Source organism: Pipra filicauda, unplaced genomic scaffold, assembly GCF_003945595.2.
Source record: "Pipra filicauda isolate LSUMZ 115617 unplaced genomic scaffold, ASM394559v2 scaffold138_size1969278_pilon, whole genome shotgun sequence".
Taxonomy (NCBI): domain Eukaryota; kingdom Metazoa; phylum Chordata; class Aves; order Passeriformes; family Pipridae; genus Pipra; species Pipra filicauda.
Genome location: NW_024103862.1, coordinates 758,834 through 781,004, shown reverse-complemented (window position 1 = coordinate 781,004; position 22,171 = coordinate 758,834).

The window sequence follows — 22,171 nt, the reverse complement described above, 5'->3', positions numbered from 1 at the left end:
GAATTATACCTGCATTTCTGGTTCCCACCACATGGGCCAAGGTTATTCCCTATGCCAGAGTGGTTCGGTCACACCACTTTTTCTATCTAGTGAGGCGGTGCAGCTATTATTCTCAGGAGATGATTTTCTCCACCCTGCCACCTCTGGCTGGGCTTCAGCACCAGTCTGGCTTGGATTTAAGCCTGCAGATGCAAAACAAAGCCTATATGTCTCTGATAACATGCAATGAGAGGCCTTTTGGGAACATTTTTATTGATATTCTATTTTGGAATATTATTTTTCATTGTCACTGCCTAACTTCTGGTAATATACTGTGGCATTATGATTTCTCTAGCAGTAAGTTAAATACCTTGGTGGGCTTTATTAGTATTTCTTAGTTGTATCTATTTATTTTGATTAATGGATTATTTTGAATTAAGATTAATTCAGTGATTGTTTGTAGATAATTTTTTGAGGGATTAAATTTGCATTTTATTATTTTTCCCTAAAATTTCCCAAAGTGATAGGCTTAAACCTCCGTTGAGTTTTATTAAAATATACCAGTAATGTGACTAGAATTTTTAAAGACACAAAAATGTGGAAAAAAAAAATCTATCTGTTCTCAGTAGTAAATGATCAAATAGAGATAATTCCATTGATTCTCAAATAACTAAATTAGAGTGTTTGTATTTTGTGCCGTCTATTCAAGTTCAATTATACGTAATTAAACCCTGGTTTTAATCTTTAATCTTCTTACTGTTTTGATCCCATGGCTTAAAATCATATACTAATAAAATAAAAAACCAGGAGATTATGTGTCCTTTAATATTCCCATTGGTGCATTGATTGGGGTCACTTTTGAGCTGCGACAGTTTTGAGGCAGTTCTGATTTCTGCAGCTGCAGTACTAGATTTTGACCACTGAGTGTCAGACACTGAATAATCTTTTGACACCTTAGTGTTTTATCCCTTTCCCTTTATAGCACAGTTAAAAGTAAAAAGTTATGGCAGATCTTTCTAGCCCTGCTTTAACCAGAAAAAGATATCCTGATTGCTCAGCAGACTAAATTCCATCACTAAGACTGAAAGAAAAGAAATTTGAGCTTGATGAAAAGAAAGCTTCACAGCAGACACTATAACAAGACAGGTGCCTTGCTATGTGCTTTACTGGTGGTACAGCATAGAAGAGAGTTCTATTTTACTGCTAAGAAAGTTTGCTGGCAGTTAAAATCTTGTTCTTGTTGTAGCTGCTATGTGCTGTTTGTTCTTCCTCAAGAGCAGAGGACAGACATCACAACAAACAACTTCTCAAGATTTTTCTGGGGTTTATTATCTGGGACCATCAGATGATGAAATCCCGCGCTGCTTGATGTAGGTCACTGTTATGTGCTAAGGGTATGTGTATCTGCACTAGACGGCCTTGGCTGGGGCTTTGCAAACTCTCTTGGTGGAGATACAATTAATACAACCAGTAACTTCTTTGCTAGTATGTCAAGTTTCCTTTTCCTCCAAACTTTTAGCTATTGCAAATATATAGATGAAACGTTGACTCATTGGCCAGACCTTATGGTACTATTGTTGTTACCCTGGGGAATCCAGTGCCATGAGATACAGCTGAGGCAAGAGCTTAGTCAGAGTCAGGTAATTGTCATCTTTGTGTTAAAATGATACAGTTGTGGCAGCCACCACTGTACCCATTAAAGACAGAGCATCTAGCAATACTATCTATTGTAGGTTCTCTAATGCTTTTCATTGTAAATCTCCGGCTTTCTGCTGGTCTTACCTGCTGAACTTACACAACTGTCTTACTCTCTTGGTACTTCCTCTCAATGTGTCTGCATGACAAAAAGAGAGATCTCTCTCATGGGATTGCAGAAGAAAGAGTAAGGCAGAAAAAACTGGAAGAATTGGTAGGGACTGAAAGTCTGAGCTGCCCTGCAGCAAAAAGATGACAGTGACTGTGGCTGGGACCAGAGGGAGAATCTCAGGTGACATAGGAAAGATATGAGGGGTGCACAGGGAAGGAACATGAATGTTATCTGTGTCTATAGTGAATGCAAAACCCTAGGCTTTGCCTCAACTCATGAAGAAATAAAACATGGAGTTCTGTGCAATGAAGATTACTGTAGGGAAATACCTAAATCAGCATTGCCCTTGCAAACCTTATGTCAGACACTAATAGGTGTTTAGAAATCTGCAAGATCATGTCAGGAACGTCACTTGGAAAACTAGGTGGAATCTCTATTTCTGCTACAGAGCTAAGACACTGTGTTGTCAGTGTTATACATATGAATTTTTTCTAGGTTTCTCTGCCACATGATATTGCAAAGTGGAAAACCAATGTGGAAGAACAATCAACTAAAAAGGACCCAAATGTCTTAGTGCCTCAGCTTCCTTCCCCTCTACAAATTCCTTGCTCTCATCTCTCAGGTATACCAGAGAGATAAATTCATATTGGCTATGGATCAGTTACTATGAAATGACATCATCATAGAAAATTCATAAAACGTCGGTCTGTGGCACTGCAAATAATGCCTGAGCCATCCCTGGAAAGGAAATACACAGAAAGATTGAATAAAATTTGCACATCAGCTATTCTGCACACCAAATGAACCTGGGATATGACGCTGTGGCCATATCACAGTCTGTACTCTATGTCACGCAATAGAGTATTTTACCTCACAGTGCTAATAAACAAAACAGTTGGATGAAATTTGGGCAGTTAGCTTCTTTTTTCTCTTGTAAAGTACTGAGTGCTTGGATTTTCTAATTTATTTTTCTTTTAACACAATTTTTAATCTCACAGCCCAATTTGTGAGAAGGCAGCTCCTGCTTTCCTGAGAACGTGGTGTTGGTCAATTTACTGTCCAGTGGGAGCAAATGTTTCTGACAATGCTTTCCTCGGTAGCACTCTCTCTTCCTTTTTTCTTTTCCCCACCTATCAAACACTACATAAATTGCTCTCAGAAATGCAGGCTTTCAATTCTAACCTGGTTTACGCAGCACTTTCATCACATTTCAGTCCTTTGTAATCAGATCACTTATAAAATTACTGAAGGAGGAGCATTTCTTCCAAGAAGCACGAGTAAGATTCCATTGTGAGTATCTAATAACAAAACCAAGAGTTTTCACTCAAGAATGAATAGTCTGAGCTGGCCTGGAAACACTGTAGTAAATAGTAAAACTTAAATCAACCCAGTGAGCTTAAGGCTTCAAGGTAGTAGAAGAGGAGAGAAAGAAATGTTGCAGGACTACAGGTTTTTCTCCTTGGTGAGAAGAGTTTTCCATGTAGTCTGCTGCCCACCTGGAGGCTCAATGCACTTACTAAATTCAGGTGCTTTTGTGGCCTCCTGCTTTGTATGATAGTTTACATTTTACCCTGGCACTCTTTGTAAAAGACTGCTGCAAGGTAGAGTTCAAAATATCCTGTGCTGTCCTTGTGAGGAGACTGATCCTCTGTTGCACATCACTATTTAGCTTGGTTCTCTTCAAGACAAAGAGGAGACCTTAAGCAAAATGTAAATCTTGGACAAAATAATTAACTGAATATTTAATTAGCCAGGAACAGAGTCTTAATGGTGAAAGTCTTGCCTGCTTGCACATCTTCTGACTTTGATTGTGCTGCAGTTCACATGTCTCTGGTTGCAACAGGTACAATGAGAAAGAGAGCAGTAGTCCAAGGTTAGAAGCAGATTACATAGACTTTTAATATCTGAAAACGAACTGCAATGCTTGATGTCAAAGGATCAAGTCTGTTTTCAGCAACAGGCTACAGAGATAAGAACAGAAAAAACTTGCATTTTGCTTCTGGTTGGACTAAGCAGGACTCAGTATTACACAGATGCAGGTGGCTTTTGATTCAGGTCTGCAACCTGTTGGACTCGACTAAGCTTTATTTGTCTCAAGATCTTGGTGGTCTGGAAAAGGCAATTCAGACCACTGTCCAGAGAATGGCACACTTAAATGGGTGCTAGAGACAGTCTCCTTCCCTTGCTCCCCCATCCCTTAAACATCACATCTGGCTAGAGGTTCCGCTGCTCTCTGCAGGGTTGTCTGGGTCTGTGCAAGCAGAGGCAGCTCTTGGGAGATAGGAATGCACATAGGTGAAGCAGTGAACAAAATAAACTCTACTCAATTTAGACAGGAGACTGTTAGTCTCTATGGACTATTTCTAAGAGCTCTCAAAGGAGAGCTTAAAAAAAAGGCAGCTTTATTGCCTCAAGGCTTGACAGAATTTAACACCTCTCCTTGAAAAGCGCAAGTCAAAATGGATGAAAATTGCTACATCTGAAGCATGGATGAGTTTGGTGGAGGAATCGTTAGGAAAAAACTTTACAAACTGTTATGCAAGAGGACATGTTGAGTCAGTTAGACAGTTTGTTTTGTAGCATGATAAAACCCACGTAAATCTCTAATACTTAGGTACTGTGGACTGCAAAAAGCTCCTCCAGAAAAACAAACAAAGGTAGTTTGCATCAGGCCAATTAAAATGTGTTTGGATGTTGGTTTTTTTAAACTTTTAAATTCTTCTGTGTAAATAAAATCAGTCAACAAAAACTTATCTTCAATTTGGGAATAAAATTATTTGAAGCTAAAACCTGTAAAAATAAGATCTTGGAGCAGTTTCAAGACTGGAATTCTTTCTGAGAACAGAAAATTTATAAAACTAGCCTATTTTATAAACAAAAAGAATTATGTTAACAGCCTCTCAACTACTCTGCTCACATTTAGTGGCCAGGATTATTTTATTTCTCCTAGTAAATCTTGCTACTGAAAGTGAGATACTATGTGGCAAGAAGCTGCAGGCAGATGCGCATTGCGGCTCACAAGAGTTTTTATTAATATGAAATTCTTACTTACTGAGGGTACAAAATTTATCCTGCCAGCTTCCACAATACAGCCCACACCTGAGCAAAAATAACATGCAGAAATACCACTGTTTATTATGAGGCATAATCAACCAGACAAGCTAGGGCAAAAAGGGCTTATCTTGCAGTCAGTTAATTTGTACAGAAAATATCTATTTTGGATTGAAATCTAATCAAATGTTTGAGACAGTTCTGTTGGGAAAGGGCAGATGATTTTCACTTTGAATTGCTTAATTTCAAAATCTCTGCCAAATTATCTCGCTGGCAAGATGGAACCACCTGGCATTTTTGATTGGCTGCTGGAGGTGGCTGCATGCCAAAAATTTACCAGATTGTGGTGATTAATTTTAAAGGACTTGGCCTATGTTGTTCCTTCTCTGTGCAATGTTCTGAGGTGACTCAAGTGAGGCAGATTCCTGCATGCTTATCAGGAGGGACACAGAGCTTTTGAAGTTAGGGAGAATGCTCTTGAATCTGCAGTTTTGGTCACCAGAAAGTAACCTGGCAAATGGCACAGACATTCCCAGGAATCTCCTTGCTTTTTCCTTCAATCTTCCACTACGAAGTATTTGTTGAGAGGTAAAGTTTGTGCATAACTGCCTTTCAGTTCTGTGGAGTAATTACACGTCTGCTTGTGGTGATGATAACAGAGGGACACGTGTTTCTGGAAGGAAATACTCAGCCTATAAATTACGTGTACTATCTACTAACAGGTCTTTTATTGTTCTCTCACTTTGTAGTCCAGGTCCATTTGTGACATGCAAAATGAGTTCTGTGTTTTGGCTTTGAAACTCAAAAGAGGTTTCTCATCAGAAAAAATCACTGTTCATATTTAGATTAATTGCCTTGGAAGGCACCTATTGTCTAGGTGCAAATGCTACAAAGATGCCCCAACTTGTTTTAAGTGCAGCTGAAGCAGAGTTAGTTCTGACCGTGCAATGTACATGCAGTTCTTATGTGTAAAGCAGAGGCTTCAGCGAGCTGGGGCTATAGAAACTGAATGAGTTTTTTGCTTCAGAAGTGATTAATTCAAACTGGCATCCAAACATATTGCCAGGGTAGATGGAATGGGGAAACTTGTGGTTGTGTGTACTGAATTTATGGTCAAATAGAAGACTTCAGTCTCTGCATATAAGTTTATAAACACCTCAAAAAAGACTTCTTGCCTTTGTTATGCATTTTAATATGAAATGATCTCTACTCCTGATGTGTTCACCATTGTTCAGGGGATGGGAACAATAGGGGGGACAAACATGAAAGTAATTTATTACAGAAATTGTCCAGTAGTATCAGTGGGAGTATTTTGGGCATAAATTACTGCTTCACCTAATTTGATAATGTCTTGATTTGGTCAGCTAAAACTGAAAAGATAGTTTAGGCAGTGAAATGATATACAGTGTAAGTGAGAGAGTGGCAGATCCTGATCTTTAGTGAGAGTTTGTGTATTCTCTCTTTCTTTTCAACCAGCAAATCAGCCTTGGGTGCCATCTAGTCAGTCAATTATGAAGCTTATGTCAATGATTTTGATGACCTACAAATACAGAAAATTTTTGATAGCACTCTCTTCCATTAAGTGTGAGTTTGTTGCTCATTACTAGAAGCATCTGAATTTATGCATTAAACTGTAACTGAGAAAAGCACACTTTCAAGTCTGACACAGGAGCAGTGCAAGCTTGCAGCATAATACAGAATATGTAGCACTCCCTTTGTCTCCTGAACAGGGGACTAAATACCCTGCCTGTAAAAAAGGCTTAGAGTCAAAGCGGGATACATAAGACAGACCTGAGGCACATGAGCCTGAAAATGAGCCTGGAAAAACCATCTGCCAACCTGCTACCTAGTGGCTCCTGGAGCTGCCTCTCTGTGCATGGTGAGGGCTGCCACAGGCCTCTTCATCATCTTATGGTGTTTAGTGAATAGAGTTTCCTCCTCTAAGTTGGCTGAGGAACTCCTTAACTCCTCCTTAAGTAGGACTCCTTAAGATGCCACCTTATATGCTCTGGCATTATCAGACCTCTCAAAATGCAGCTGACAACAGTTGTTTTCTTTAGAGACAGTGGTGATGAAGCTGCACCTTTTCGATGATAGACTAATGGTGGGAAAACAAGCAGCAAGAGAAGAGCCAGGCTGGTGTCTCATTTTCTGATGGGATACACACTTGCTATTTCTTCAGCAACACCTTAACCAAGAACTGCTTGCTCAGTTGTGGAGAATGACAAGATATGGATACAGCTTACTAAGTCCAATTAATTCTTATGCCTACAAAATGTATACACATAGTAGTAGAGACTGAGAATAGCTTATGAAATGGTGTTGCAAAGTCTAAGGAGGTTACTGGCATGATGGATGTGTTGCTTATTAATACTTGTTCCTTGTGAGGTCAGGAGTTGATTTTACAGGTGGTGTTGCCTAGAGAAAGAACCAGGTTATGCTCTTGGTCATATGGTTTCCTCAAAGATTTCTTCACACTTGACATTGCCCATCATCAGCTCATCCGTAAGTAAATCCACATAGTGGTCCATGTCTCTTGCAACCCTTGCAGGGTGAACTAGCCTGTCTTATCCCTCTAAACACTGCACTGGTCTTTCTGAGTAGGAGCTGGGTACCTGTAGCCTTAGTTGGCACACTTGAACAGAAGACCACATGGGGTGGAGACAAAAGAGAAATGAAAATGTTGCTATGCTGTGAGGGGCACACTGGGAGGCACGGGCCTTCTTGGCTGTATATCTGTTGTGTCCATTCACAGTGAAAAAGCTCATGTGCCACTGACTAGGAGTACCCTTTCTTGCAAGACTTTTTTTCTTTAGGAAATATGTAGGTTTGATAAAACTCCCACATGCTGAATGCCAAATGATGACAATGACCTGATGACAAACACGAATTAATACTCTAGTTTATAGATGGAGAAAGAAACAGAATCTGTCTTTTAGCCTTTGAATAGCAAGCCTGTTTTAAACAGCTTGAGTATTGTCTCTAAATTCACAAAAGGTCCAGGGCCTTTAGCTTATTCTCTTTGTGGATCCTTTGCACTCCCAGGCAAATTTTCCAGGACCTTGGGGTAAAAGAAGCTTAGGCCTGCTATTTGTGTATTACCGAAACTTCTTTCAAAGCTGCTGTGACAAGTAGAACAGCATCATTATAAAGCAAGAATTTTGGGAAATGTGCCTTTGGAACTTTTTAGGAAGGAGGAGGAGAGACCATCTGTTTTGCTTGTCACAATTCTTGTTTGTTTAAGATGTGAATTGCCAGAAATGTGGAAAGATTGGGTACAACGACAAGTGATAGAGTAATTTTCACACTGGACTTATGGGAAGCATGTGTTGTCCATCTGTGTGATTCTCATTTTATGCAAATTTAGGAAATATAGTCTTATGCCTAATTGTCCAACGGTAGTTCTGAACATTTAAATGGAGGAAAGATACCACATATCGTCAGTAGCCCTTCCTCTGGCGTCGTAACATGCCAGTGCAGAATGCTGCTTGTTTGAAACTACAAATCATAATAAACATTTATATTTAGAATCCAAGAAAATAATGTTTCAGGGTCTGCAAAACATTTCAGACCCATGCTTGGGTTTTCCTGGAAGTGAAATAGAAAGCCTCAATATTCCTGACCTTCCTAAGAAGCCACATGCTGATGGCTGCTGGTTTGTGATGCTGGGGGAATACTAGAAAAGGCTGGTGAGAGTCTTTGGGCTAAAAAATACATACCTGTGTATGGTTAAAACTTATACAAGTCATATGTGAGCTTCTGAGAAGCTTTGATTTAAGGTTTGTTTTGGAGGAGGAAAGTGTTTATTTGCCTTCTTGAAAAAGAAATCACACTCCACAGAGGGTGATGGAAGTTCTACCTGAAGCATATTGCATTTTTCAGAGCTCGTGAAAATGATGCTTCCCTTATCTACCCTAAGCAGTTTCAGTGAATAGGTCCCAAATGATACATCTTTTTTTTTCTCCCACTTTTTTTTTTTTTTTTGCTCTTTTTCTCCCTTTTTTTCCCATTTTTCAGTTCATGGTTTGTCTATGAACTGCAACTGATTCTGTATCTTTGACTCAATATGACATCTGGAAATGTGACTAGAAATAATAATTCTTAATTCCACCTTCATTGAAGTGCAAGTATGACCAAATTAAAATACATTTTTTTCGACAGTGTTCAGTCAAGAAATGCTTCAGTGCTTGATCATTATAGAAAGAAAGACAAAAGTGATCCAAATGTAGTAAAAATAACATTCAGCTTGTAATTCTTATTGGAAATTCCCATGAAACCTTTTCCTATGTTGGTGATTTTTTAAATGGTACAATGCCCGCAGTGCCAAAGATTTAGGTTTGTGCATTGCTGCTTGCTAAATCCTCTTTAGACAGGCATCATGGTTCCACAGGTGTCATGGTTTAGGAATGATATTCCCCAGTTTAGTGCTCCCACCAAAACCATGTTGGCACTTGCTTCCCCTCCCTCTCCTGCTGGAAGTACAAAAGGCAAAGATCTCAGGTGTTGAGATAAGAACAATTTACTGGGAACACCAATGAAATTAAAAAACGAGCAGTAACAGCAACAATATTAATAACAAAAGTGTACAAAGAGAGGGTAATTTACGTGCAAAATATTCACCAACAATGGTGGATGCATTCCCTATCCAGCCACACTTTTGTTCCACTGGAAAAGGATGCCACTCCTTTCCAGATGTGGGAGAGAGTCCCTTTTCCCCACCCCTGGCAGTGTTGTAATGTGGTATCAAATAACACAATGTCTTGGCCACGCCGATCTGGGTCAGAACCAGGAAAACAGGCTTTCAGGTTTTTTTAACTTTCTGTTGTTGTTGTTATTTGGTTGATTTCAAGGTAATTCCCATTTGTGACTCTAAAAATAGTCTATTTTACAGTATGGTGTATCATTAAGGCAGAAAAAACAACAAAGCAAGAAGACCAATTTTTTTTTTTAAATAAAGATCAGTATAGTGATGGTAATTCATAAAACACTGATTCTGACTCCTTGCAATCTGGCTAGCTTTTGAGAAGAGGTCTGTTGTATCTGTGAGCAGAGTGGAAACCTTCATTATAATACCTGTGGGTCAGTTCTGTGATGTCTGATGTTGGAAAGACTTTCTGGATGTTGGAAAGACAATGTAGCAGGTCCCCAGGTTTTCGCTGGCTCAAGAATACTCCTATATATAATAAAGCTCAGAAACCTTTAGGTGTATGAAGATAAAATGGTGTAGGAGAAATGGACTAACTGAAAGGAACAGAGGGGCCATCACAATCAAAAAAAATGAGAGATTAAGCAGCGTCCTAGCTTCTTGTGGGTGAAGGGACAGAAGCAAAAGATGTTAGGAAGAGGTAGAAATCCATATTTCATAGAGCAACTTGTTATTCAGAGAGGACTCAGAAAACGGGAATGAAAGGTTTTCTTTTGTCCAGCAGGATTATTTAATAAGTAGGTTAACTGGTTTTCAGCTAGGAGAGGCTAAGGAAAGAGGCTAAGCCTCTTTTGGTGGTAATATCAAGGTGCTGGTTTTGGTGGTGTTGGGAATCAAAGGTAGAGAAGGACAAAAGGGAAGAGTTAAGGCGGCAGAAACAGAGGGATGCTCCTGTGCAACTCAAGATGGATGGACTCAAAAGCAAGAAACTGCAGCCTTGTGAAACAAAACCTTTTTTCTCTGCATGTCAAATTCTGAGCTCTGTGTCAGCCTCCTACTAAAATGTGTCTCACCTAAAGGAAAGACTGGTCCAGACTCATCTTAAGAAACCTGAAGCTCTTTTTTTTTTCTGTCCTAGAGTACTTATTAAATGGAACTCATTGATGGTATGTGGATAAGTACAGTAAAGTTTATAAGATTCTTGAATATGTGTAAATGGAGTTATAAATACTGAGTTATCTGAATATGGTACAACTAGCTCTTTAAAAGTTTTAAATGGAACAAACAAGTATATTTATATGTAGTTGCCCAGTAGAAGCTGCTCCATAATTCAGGGGTTTTTGTCTGTTGCCAACATACCCAAAATACATTTTAAAAATATTAAATGTAATTTTATAGATACTAAGTTTGAAGAGAAAGTAATATCTTTAAGCTAAACATGGCAGCAAATTTGCAATAAGCAATGACTTATTAATGTCTTTTGATACTGAAAACTTGGCTTCTGAAGAAGGAGTGAACTGCAGTACTAGTTCTGCTTTCTCCATCTTTGGATTATATAAGGACGTGTTTAAACTTTAGTTGGTTCACTGAACCCCCCGACTTATATTTTTATGCTTTCATCATGCATTACCTTATTCATGCAAAACAAGGAATTTAGGAGATTTGAATAAACAACTTGTCGTTTTCCATGTTTTCTGCTTGAATGTTTTGATCAAACAATCTTGAGCTAAATGTTGCTACGTTACTTCTTTGTCTTTGTCTTTCCTTGCCTTCAAGAGGACTAATTATTCCCAGAGCTGCACCATGCTCGTGCCACACTGCATTGTGCTGTATAGATGTGTCCCTAAGTGAGCTGTCTAAAGTATCTCTGTGTTGTAAGCTGATTTAAGAAAGCAGGAAAGAAGAGGTATACCTCCTCTCTTCCGCACCCAAAATATTGTGGAATCTGCAACAACTTCAGAAATTCTTGCATGTTGCTGGAGGTGGTTTCAGTTTTCACACCAGAAGTAATTTAATTTCAGCACTTAAAGCCCAAAAAGCTCCAACATATTGCTAGCGTGCAAAAATTCCATGTGTGCTAAAAAACAACAGCATATGGTTGGGTGGGGTGTGACCAAAATGAACATAGTTATCACATTGTGAACTTTCTTTTTACAGACTTGATTAAATAAGGGGGGGAGGCACAAGGGAGGGACATCTAGGATGAAAACTGGAATCCTCCTAGAGTCTGCCCTTTCGAGTGCTGTGTGGTTCATCTTGCATAAACTGTGGTTTAAAATAGACTGACATTTTATCTGAACATGAACACATAGACAAAAGAAAGGTGGAAAGAAGGCAAGATGTCTCTGGGGTGAATTCTTGGAGGAGAATGGTATGGAGCGTAGGCTGGAAAGGAACTCCAGCCCTCCCTGTTTGCTATTAAAAATCAGGTAGATGGGATTATTTGCTTTTTTTGATAATATATCACCTAGTCTTGAATTGGGTAGAATGAGTTTTAAGTGGGTTTATTTGCTGGGACTGTGTTTTTCAGGATGTTTAAACTTTGCCATCAGTTATTCTCAGCATAATTTTGTGCTGAGCTAATTGTGGGAACAAATAACTTGAGTCATCTGTGATGTGACTGTATATATATCCATAGTAATTTTTTTTTACTCAGATTCTTTCTCTATTGAGTGTTTGAGACCTTCTCAGGTCCTCATATAGGAATACCTACAAATTGTGTGCAAATCACAATCAGAAATATTTCTGGAAACTTAGATCTAGATACTTGACTTATCCTTCTGAATTCCTGGTGGCAAAGTTGAAAGCCTTTAAGATAGTAATACCAAAAATCTCAAGGGACTAGTATTAACATGCAGTTGTTTTGTGTGATTATGTGGCAGCACCTGAAGCCCCACACCTGAGTGTATCTCTCTGGGGTCATTGTTAGTGTAGGTTTTCTCCTTAATTTATTTTGCTCTTCTAGGTGGAAATATTTCTGCAGAAGCAGAATCCTTAGTTTCTGGCACATCACATGCTATTTTATCTGGTCTTCAGCTGTGAATATGACAGCAGCCCAGCTTTGTCACGTAGTGACTCTTGGCAGGTTATTTTGTTGTCAGGCTCTTGGCTGTCTGCATGACCAGCACTGTTGTCCTGTGGGCAGCCAGGGAAGATGTTTCCTACTCATATTCCCAGCCAAACCATGTCATTTCTGCTGCAGAGGTCAAGCAGCATCACTGGGCCAAGTGAGTGATACCATGCAAAACATGCCTTTGTTCTCTGCATGCAGGTCTGTCAGATATTCAAAAGTGAAAAATCAGTCCTAGTTTGGCTTCCGGTTTTGAATAATTGATCATTTCCATGCACTCTGTAATCTTCTCTGCTTTCTAATGATGAATTTTTTCACGCTTTTTGCTGTTCTCTTTGTCTTCTCCAGTCATCCTTGAGCAGCCGTAATGATTAGAGTTTGGCTCACTTTTCTTTAGGTTCTTGCAAATAGCAAAATAACAATTCACCTAAAAGCGTATTCTTCCAGCTTCAAAGCTAAGAACAGAAGATTGCTTTGGATGACACTGTGACTTTGGAAAAACTTTCAGTTTTGCCCAGAAAGGCCATTGCTCATGTTAATTATGTTGGCTGAGACAAAGCATCTTTTTCAGAAAAATATTCATGTTATTCCATGAAAAAACAAGGTTGGTCAACACGTGACTAGGCTTTCATATCTTGAGGGGAGAATCCAGCTGATGCAACAAAGCATCAATCAGGATGTAGAACTGCAGGAAGTTAACTCGTGTGTACTCCAGGGTTGTCCAGATCAGATGAATAAAGTGCCAAAAGAGCTTACCCATCATAACCAGCTGAGAGATGAGCTATATATGAAAGACAGGACATCCTGAAGGGTCATGCATGGTGATCTCGGGAGATACATCTCTCAAGACACAGAGACATGCTTCATCTCCCTGTACAGTCACTTGAAGCAACTTGACGTGAAAATACTAAATAAAACATACAGAAACCCCAAGAGGGCTTTTCACCAAAGAGCCCGAATGGGAATTATCCAGTCTTTTAGCAGGGGTAGGGCCCTGCCTGAAAGTGGCATCATAGATGTCTCCTGAGCCTTCCCAGTAAGCCAATAATGGATCTGCAGCTTGCCAGATAGTCTGTCATAGGTTGTCAGCCATGGCTGGGAGGAGGCACGGCAGCCTCTTTTGTTCCCATGTCAGGCATGCAGAGAAGAGACTCCTAAGTAGATAATTCAAGGGGAAACAGCTGCTGAGTTCTCAGTTCTCCATGACTCTAATTTTGCCTTCTTCTGTTAATGTATTTGTCTGCTGCTAGATGAATATGCCTGCCGACAGTCAGACAAATAGCAAAATGCTATAAACTTCATTTAAAACTACTGTGAAGTGTAGCTATTTCGATGGTTACAGGAGAACCAGTTGAAGGGCTTTCTTGAATGTGTGGAACCACAGATGGATAATTTTAAAATCTTATAAAAGGGCACACTAACTTGATTGCCCTAATTCTGAATTTTAAATCAGATGAAGTATTACAAACTCTTCTGATTTTGTGATTGTGAAGGGAATTTCCCCCTCTTTTTAAAAGCCCCAGCTCCTGGCATCACTTGAATACATAAAAATTAAATGTTTCACTTAAATGTTTGAATTGCAGCTTAAAAATGTGAATCCTATAGACACATAAAGGCAGACTCTCGGTAAACAACCCTCCTCACCTGATTCATGCCACATTACTTTTAAGTTAGTATCAGGTGGCTCACTCATAGGTTTTGGATATTTTGGTAGACTGTACTTGGGTGTCTGTATCACTTGGTGTACTCCAAAAACGTTCACGAAATCCAGTGACAAAAACTTGTTTCGGGCAGTTTGCCTCTGTGAGAAAATGACGGGCTTAGCCAGAGCTACATAAACATAAACCCCTCTGCTACCCTTGCCTGCACTAGCACTGCCATCGGAGGTATATCCCACGCTTCAATCCCGGGCCGGGCGGTGCCGGTGGGTGCCGGTCCTTGCAGCGGTCACTAGATGGCACCACAGACCGGCCAGCGCCGGCGGGCGGCTGCATCCCCCCCTCACCGCCCCACCGGGCTTGGCAGAAAGGCACTTTACACCGGGATAAAACGAAGAAGAGTGTGCTGTGTCTAAGAACGTGTGTGTGTTGGACAGCAGGGCAGCCTGTCAAAAACTTCCCAAAGAATGAAACGTGATTTCATTCCCTGAAACATCCGCCTCAAAGGTGAGGACAGGCACGGCATTAGCCAGTTTATTTATGTGTGCTTAAGAGGATACAAGATTGACAGCCAAAGAGCATGTTCAGGTTGTCCAAATGTTTCCTTGTTTCTCCTTCTGACAGTCTGCAGGACAGGAGCCTCTGATCCAGTGTTTAAGTTTGGATCAGAAGTGATATTTCGACCTAAGCGCCACAGGGTGGTCTCAGAGCGCACAAAATTGTTTTCTTTAGGATGAGGTGAAGAAATCCTTACGCAAGAAGCTCAGAAGACACAGTCACTCTCCAAACACACCTCATCTGCTACAACTGTTAAGGCAATCAGACCCCAGGTGACGATTAGAGACTAGACCGAGAGAACCCCCCACAAAACTTTTGGTGTGGATGCTCTTGGCTCCAACTATTTCAGTGTATGGATCCACTCCTTCCAGGCTATGACAGGTGTTAATTTTAACATAGGCTAAACTCACTGTAGTTACAACTGACAGATGCAGTGGCCCATAGGGGAAAGAAAATGCCTCCAGTTTAGATACTTGCATTTGCATCAAATAGGTGATGTGGACAAACCCCACAGTGATGAAAGGCTTCTGGTTTCCATACACACAGAGGCAGTGTGGGCATCTTACTGACTGTGCCACTTGTAATTTGCACTACTAGCTGTTCAGAGCAGAGATTCAGGAAATAAATATCTTTTTAGTTTGTTGTTTCACTTTTATGGTATGGTCTCAGGCTCCCCGCAGACCTAAGCAAGTGTTTCTGTATGAGTTATGCTGAGTTATGCCAGTTTTGAAGGCTTTTTTTTTATTGCAGTCTTAAGCTTGTCACCATTTCCTTTTTTTAAATCCGAAGCAGAGGCTCTGGAGAGCCATTGAGAAATTAGTTCCTATACACACTTCTTTGAAAAAAAACCCTCAAAGTACAGAGATCTCAAAAATGGGGGTGCTTTCATTCTGCAAACTGGCATTGCTCAACTAACACTAATATTTTTTGTTATAATCAACTCTCGAATATGACATTTCTGGAAATGAAAGTTTTAGTTGCTGGGTAGAAGAGAGTTAATAATCCTTAAGTTATTTAAAGATTGTGTTTTCTATATTCATGTAAAATTATACTCAGTGGTGCATAGAGATGGGTGGTAAATGCTGTGAAGCATCCAACTTGGTGAGTGGGCTTTCAACACCTCCTTTCTAGAACATATTCCAGGATCATCGCTAAATACATTTGAGGTAATTTGCAAAGTCCAAAATCCTGGAAGCCGGAACTTCCAAATTTGGGTTTCCTGTATTACTTTCACTCCTCCTGAGCTGTCTGCTGCAGTCATGGATGGGAAAATGGATTTCATGTGATATTTCTGTGACTGTGCTGCCAATGCTTCAAGGAGGATGCAATGAGGCTTCCCAGACAACTGTGATTCCAGTATATTCCAGCTTCTTCAAGTGCCTGCTCTTTTCTGTAACTCTTGATCTTTCAGTTGAGGGGCTTTGGGTGAAATGTCATGGTGTACTTATGGAAAAATTGTAATAAGCAGCTAAAAAAAGTTTCAATAAGATTTCATCAGGATTACTCATGTGCTGAAAAGTAATCATGTTCATAAAACATTGTTGAATTTAACATTGTCTTTGTTCTTTGAATAAGTTTTTTATTTAAAATTACATTAAATGAAATTTTATTGGATTATAGTTTTATTGAAATATTACCCCATTTTCCTATCTAGTTATTTTGAAGGACCACCGTAAACCCTCTGTTCAAAATCACGCTTAGACAGTTAAGATGTTCTCTGAGTTCCTTTATTTAACTGGATATCTTATCAGGGTGGTTTTAAATTGCTGGAAAATGAGTAAAAAAATACTGTCATTTTTCAAAATGCTTTGTTTTTAGTAAATATAAATTGCAAATGAAATTTTAGCCTAATTTGTAATAGTCAAGGATATGTGACAAAGGGCTTGTTTAAAAAAGATTTCTTGTGTTTTATTCTTAAAAATGGATTGAAGGAAATATGCTGAAGACAAGTTTTCCCAGTACTGCTTAACCTGCTAGTATCTTGGAGATTATTTCTGCTGGCTTTCTGGGCCTTTTCAATGTGATCCTTGAAAATGCTAATTAATTTCAGGATTGCTGTGTGTGTGATATGCTTTGACATACACAGCAAATTAATAATAATATAATAATCTTTCTAAAAGAATTTTGAGAGCAATTTATAGTTCATGCCAGATGTCAGTTGACTGAGTAATTTAACACACTTGTGTAACTGAAAAGTAATAGCTTTCGCGAGCTTGCCATGTTGCTTATGGATATGAATGACAAAATTTATGGGTTTTTAGCTATGTGCATAATCCGAAAAATTCACTCTCTCTTGCAGGGAATAAGCAGTATCACAAGTGAATGTGTTTTAATCATCTGAAATATGTAGCCCAAATGCTATTTTATTTGTTTAAACCAGGAAAAGACATAATTCCTCTAAAAGAAGTGCTGTGAATGCAATACCAAGAAAATTGTTCTTGTCCTATCAGTAGCTGCAGAGACCACATCTCCATAAAAGCTGTTAAAGCAGCAAAGACAGCACTGTCAGCTTAGAAATTGCACTAGAAGATATACTAGGCATCTGGCCCTGGAATCTAAAGTGCATCTTCCTATATTTGTACCCAGTGTAATGGCCCTTAATCTTGAAGTCTTTAGACCTAGATGTGACCTTAGGGTTGGGGGTTAGGGAAACTGGGATCGACCTTGCCAGGCTTGAGCTGCCTAGAAACCACTCAGCCTGAGCTGGAGCTCCTGTAGAGCAGATAGACAGAGACAGGCACCTCTGGGAAGAGGTTCTCCCCCAAGAGATAGGTGGGTGGATGAATTTCTCCTTTTGGGGCACCAAGTCTAGGTAAGATTAATATCTCTGTCCTTTCATGCAAATGATGGTAAACTAAAGAACTGAGTGGAGGATGTTCCCTTTACCTCTCAGGAAAACTATAGTTTCACAATCACCCAGCAAGCCGTGACACTGAACATTTTTAATTTGTTCTAATTTTACAAAAACTACAATACATAGTTGGTTTTGTTTTACCCTTAAAACAAAATGTCTCCCTCAGCTCTAGGTTCCCTAGAAAAAAAAAGTTTAAGCTCATGTCCACAGTGCTGCATTGTGACGATTCATCCTAGAGTATCGGATGCCAAGTTGATCTCCATTACCCCTATTTTTATCTCTGAGAAAGGATAAGCCATACAAGGTTATAAAGGATAAGCCACATTAAGGTTAACAACTGTGAGGCTTGTCAAATTAAAATAAATGGGGTAATCACTTTGTAGTGTAAGGAAAGGAGCTACAAGCTTGGTTCCTGCCTGCCTGCCATTGGTTTCTTTCAGCTGAGACTCTGTGATTTCAGCTCCTATAGAAACTGAGCATGGTGGATTAAATCTTGGGGTTTATTTTCTTTTTATGTTTGTGTTTGTTTGGTTTAAAGGGTGTTCATGCTTCTCCTGCAGTCTTAAAAATAGGAATTATCTTACCCTGAGAATATTACACCCAGGAATTTCCCATGCGTGCATCAGACACCCGAGTACACCTTTAAATCAGAACTCAACAGGTAGAAGCCAGGTGAAGTGAGAGGAAGAGGACTGGAAATGAATTGGTTTAATCAAAAAGGGATATGAGAAGTTAGTGAGCGGTGCAAGACCACCTTATCTGCGTCAGTCACTCTCCTGCACTGAAATCCCACTGATCTAGATCTGTTACTCGGATGAACAAGCAAGAGGGCACATATCGTCTGTGACATCTCCAAGTAACCTTACAAGGACTATGAATGAGCTGGGTTGTGATTGCTACTTACCATAATTTCTTTCAGCTCCCCACAAATTTTAAATTTTATATATTTTTTTCATCTAAAGACAGTAGTCAAGAGGCCCTTAAGAGTAACCCACACATGCAGTGCCTAGTAGGGAGGGACCTTGGCTTTGAAGAACCTTCCATAGCTAAGATAAAAAAGAAGAGTTACAGTGTGTGCTCAAGCTGTTTTATGAGTAATTTTCCACTTTTTCATTGGAAACTTTTAACAGGGTTATGCTGTTGACACATGCTATGATAAATTGCAGGACTCTCAGGGGATTGGCTAGAAAACAGTTTTTCTCATCAGTAGCCAGCTAGAGAGCTGATGCTTTATAACTTGTCACAGTCTATACATGCTCTATAAGCCAATCACAAACAAAACCTAGGCATGCATTCTCATGCTCGAAGGCAAGGGGTCAATATGGGGAAAGTTAAGGTAATGTAAGTGCTGCTCAAATTTTATTGGCTTATACATGAAACTGATCTCAGCACCATAGCAGGAGACAGACTGTCTTACTTTTTGTCCTCAAAAAACTGTTCTCCAGAGAATGCAAGCAGACCCTGTGGATAAGCACTGTAAATCTGTAGTGCCTATAAACCTATATGTTCTCATCATATCTGATAGACAGATTTTAGTGGGTTTACATGAGATTAGCTAGACGTTTTAGGCTAAAGGGATAGCCAATGCTTTGCCTCTGACACCTTCATCTGAGGAGGTTTCCCAGTTGAGTTTGCCAGTAAAGCTGAATAACATCTCTGAGGCAAGTATTTTCTTTGGTTTTGACTGAGAATTTTAACTCCTGCTCAGAGGCTTCTTCCATGAAAGTATGAGAGGAATACTGGTTTTTCTGTCTTTTTGAGACCAAAAGAAGTGGGAAATAGACACGTAGTCTACAGGTGAGTCTTTGATTAGCTCATGTTACTCCAGACAACATTTACCTTGTTTACATCTTCCTGCAGATTTGACTGAAGTCAATAGAGATGCATATGAGTACATCAGTGCAAACTTTCTTCTGCATAAAGAAGACAACTTAAAACAAATCTGCATTCCTTGTAACAGTAAATTTTAATGTGTATTAAATTATAAAGTGTATAAATAAGGCTTAAATTATAATGTTGCGGGATTCTTGTTAGACAAGACATGATTGATAGTTTTGGTAACAGAATTTAAAATCTGCTTGATATAAGTCATGCCTTCTGCATTATTCTGACTGTAACCGTGTGCTGTGGTTCTAAGAAGTAATTTGCTTATTTATTGTAACAGCCCATTTAATGAAAATTTAATGAAGAGCAGTCCTTCTGGAAATCTTAGGCTTTGTGTGTGTAGGAGGAATATTGGATCAACGTCATCTGTAACATTTTTAGCTTGGGATTTTTATTGGTGTGTTACTAGAAGTTCTGTGCTTGCAGTCTACTTTTGTGGCAGTGACACAAACTACATGCAGCTTCTTCAGAGACAAGGACTTGCCAAATGTTGTCCTTGTCACAGAAGAGGCTACATGAGTAGCTACAACATCACACTAACCATGGCTTACAATGGGATGTTTCTTTTCTCACTTCTGAGAGAGGCTGTTTTGGGTTTGAGAAAACTGTAGCAACAAGACTGCAGGAGTAAGATGCTTTCTTAGGTGTGTGTATGTCTGTATGGTGGCTTGCTCCCACTTCACATACCCTCCCCAGTAATGTATGAGAAGTGTAATTTTTTTCTCTGATTGAAAAAAGGATGAATTTGGAAATCTTAGCACTTTTTTTTTTCCAATTTCTTTTAGTCGGCCTTACTTTATGAAGCTAGCATATTTATACCAAATATGGAGTTCTGAAGTTGACTAGGGATGTCCCTAAGATCACCACTGCCATTATAAAGCCAGGAATCTAAAAAGAGGATAAATCCCTTTTGTATGGCTCTGTAAGCAGCTCTACTTGCTGGTTAGATTTACATATCAAATGCATTTCAATCTTTTTTTCTTCTGAGCACTTCTGAACTAAGCCTATTCTTCAGGGCATTTGTTCAATTATGCCACTTAGGAGCTTGTGGATAGTTCCTGGGCCATTGTAATGTGTGACCAGTTATCAAGCTTTGTGTTAAAGTCCTATGTGCCTTTTTTCAGTAACAGTGTTGCTTTTTTCCCATCCCCTTACACAGTTTCCTGTTGCCTATTTCTTCCTTGTGTTTTTGTCCTTGTGCAAGTACAACTTGTGCTAGTATTTGCTGAAATGTAGGAGAAAAATTTCTGGATTTCACTCGAGCCCTGAAGGTTACGAGTAGGCCTTGAAACTGGAAATTCCCATTGCGGCTCCAGAGCTGAGAGAGTAGTAGGAGGGAGGGGGTGCATGGCTGGGGTAATTGATGGAGAAAGTGGAAATGCTCTTATCCTCATACTGTCAGAAAGAGTAATACCCAGCCCTGTGCTGGAGCACACCTGGGATCACTGGGTCGGGATCAGACAGCAAGGCTGGTGTACCGTCCTTCTCCCTCCTGCGCTGTCTCCACAGTCCTGCTGTACCACTGCTGAAACACTTGGTCACAGAATTTATCCCATTTGTGAATTTAACATACATGCTTTTTGCAGAAAAGAAAGATATTTGGTGGAGAGTGTCTTAGGAAAATCTATTTACTCATGGAAACTTGTCTCAGATTTGAGGAAAGAGAGGAAAAGAGGACACTTTGCATGTGCAAACACCAGTTTGTACCTCATACACACACACACAGAGATGTGTGCATGATCATATGCACATACCAGTTGTGATCATTTCCAACAACTATTCACAAGACAATAGTTTCAAAACCACAGTGTCAAACTGGAAGCCTGTGTGTGTTGCTATGGATATAAGGGTTTGCCTAGAAAAGCAAGTCAAGTTTGCCCAAAAAATTACTGATGTAGGGTTGAGAACTTGATTTTCTGAAGTGATCTTCTTCTGAAAATGAGCCTCTTCAGAGCCATTAAGCCTTGACTATCAAAAACATGAAGCAACTTTCTACATGTTATTATTGGTAGTAGTAAAAGCAGGAAACATGAAAGAACATGCGAGCGGCACGGCATTGTGAACAGATATTAAATGGAATTGTTCATTAAAGAATGTTTATTAATATTACTTTAAATTATTAGACTGATTCAGGAAGTCACTTAACATTAAGAATGTAATTAAATGTATGTTTAAATTATTCTCTGAACTGATTCAGTAACAAGGGATCTGGATTAGAACTAAAAGTAAACACCAAGGATGTCTTCAGGCTTTGGTAAGTTGAATACAGTGGAATTACTTTGGTGAAAGGAGCAATAGAAGAAAACATAGAATTGAGTTTTTTTGGAAGCTTTTTTCTTTTCTTCTTCTGTAAATGTGGTATTTTAAAGTTTCTCACTTCCCTAGATCCCTTTGTTTTAGTAGATATGTTATAAATGTGTATATATATATATATGCACACACGTGTGTGTATATATATATGTATAGACACACTATATGCACATGATGCCCAAATGTAACACATGGGAATAAATAAGCATGTAGCCTGAAGACATAATGTTGTAGCTTCAAGAGGCAGGCCCTGACAGGGAAATTTGACTATACAATAGTACTTCCCAACAGCATAATTGACCAAGTTTTCCAAGTCTCCCCCTTCTGAACCACTTTCAGCCCCACTAATAACAAA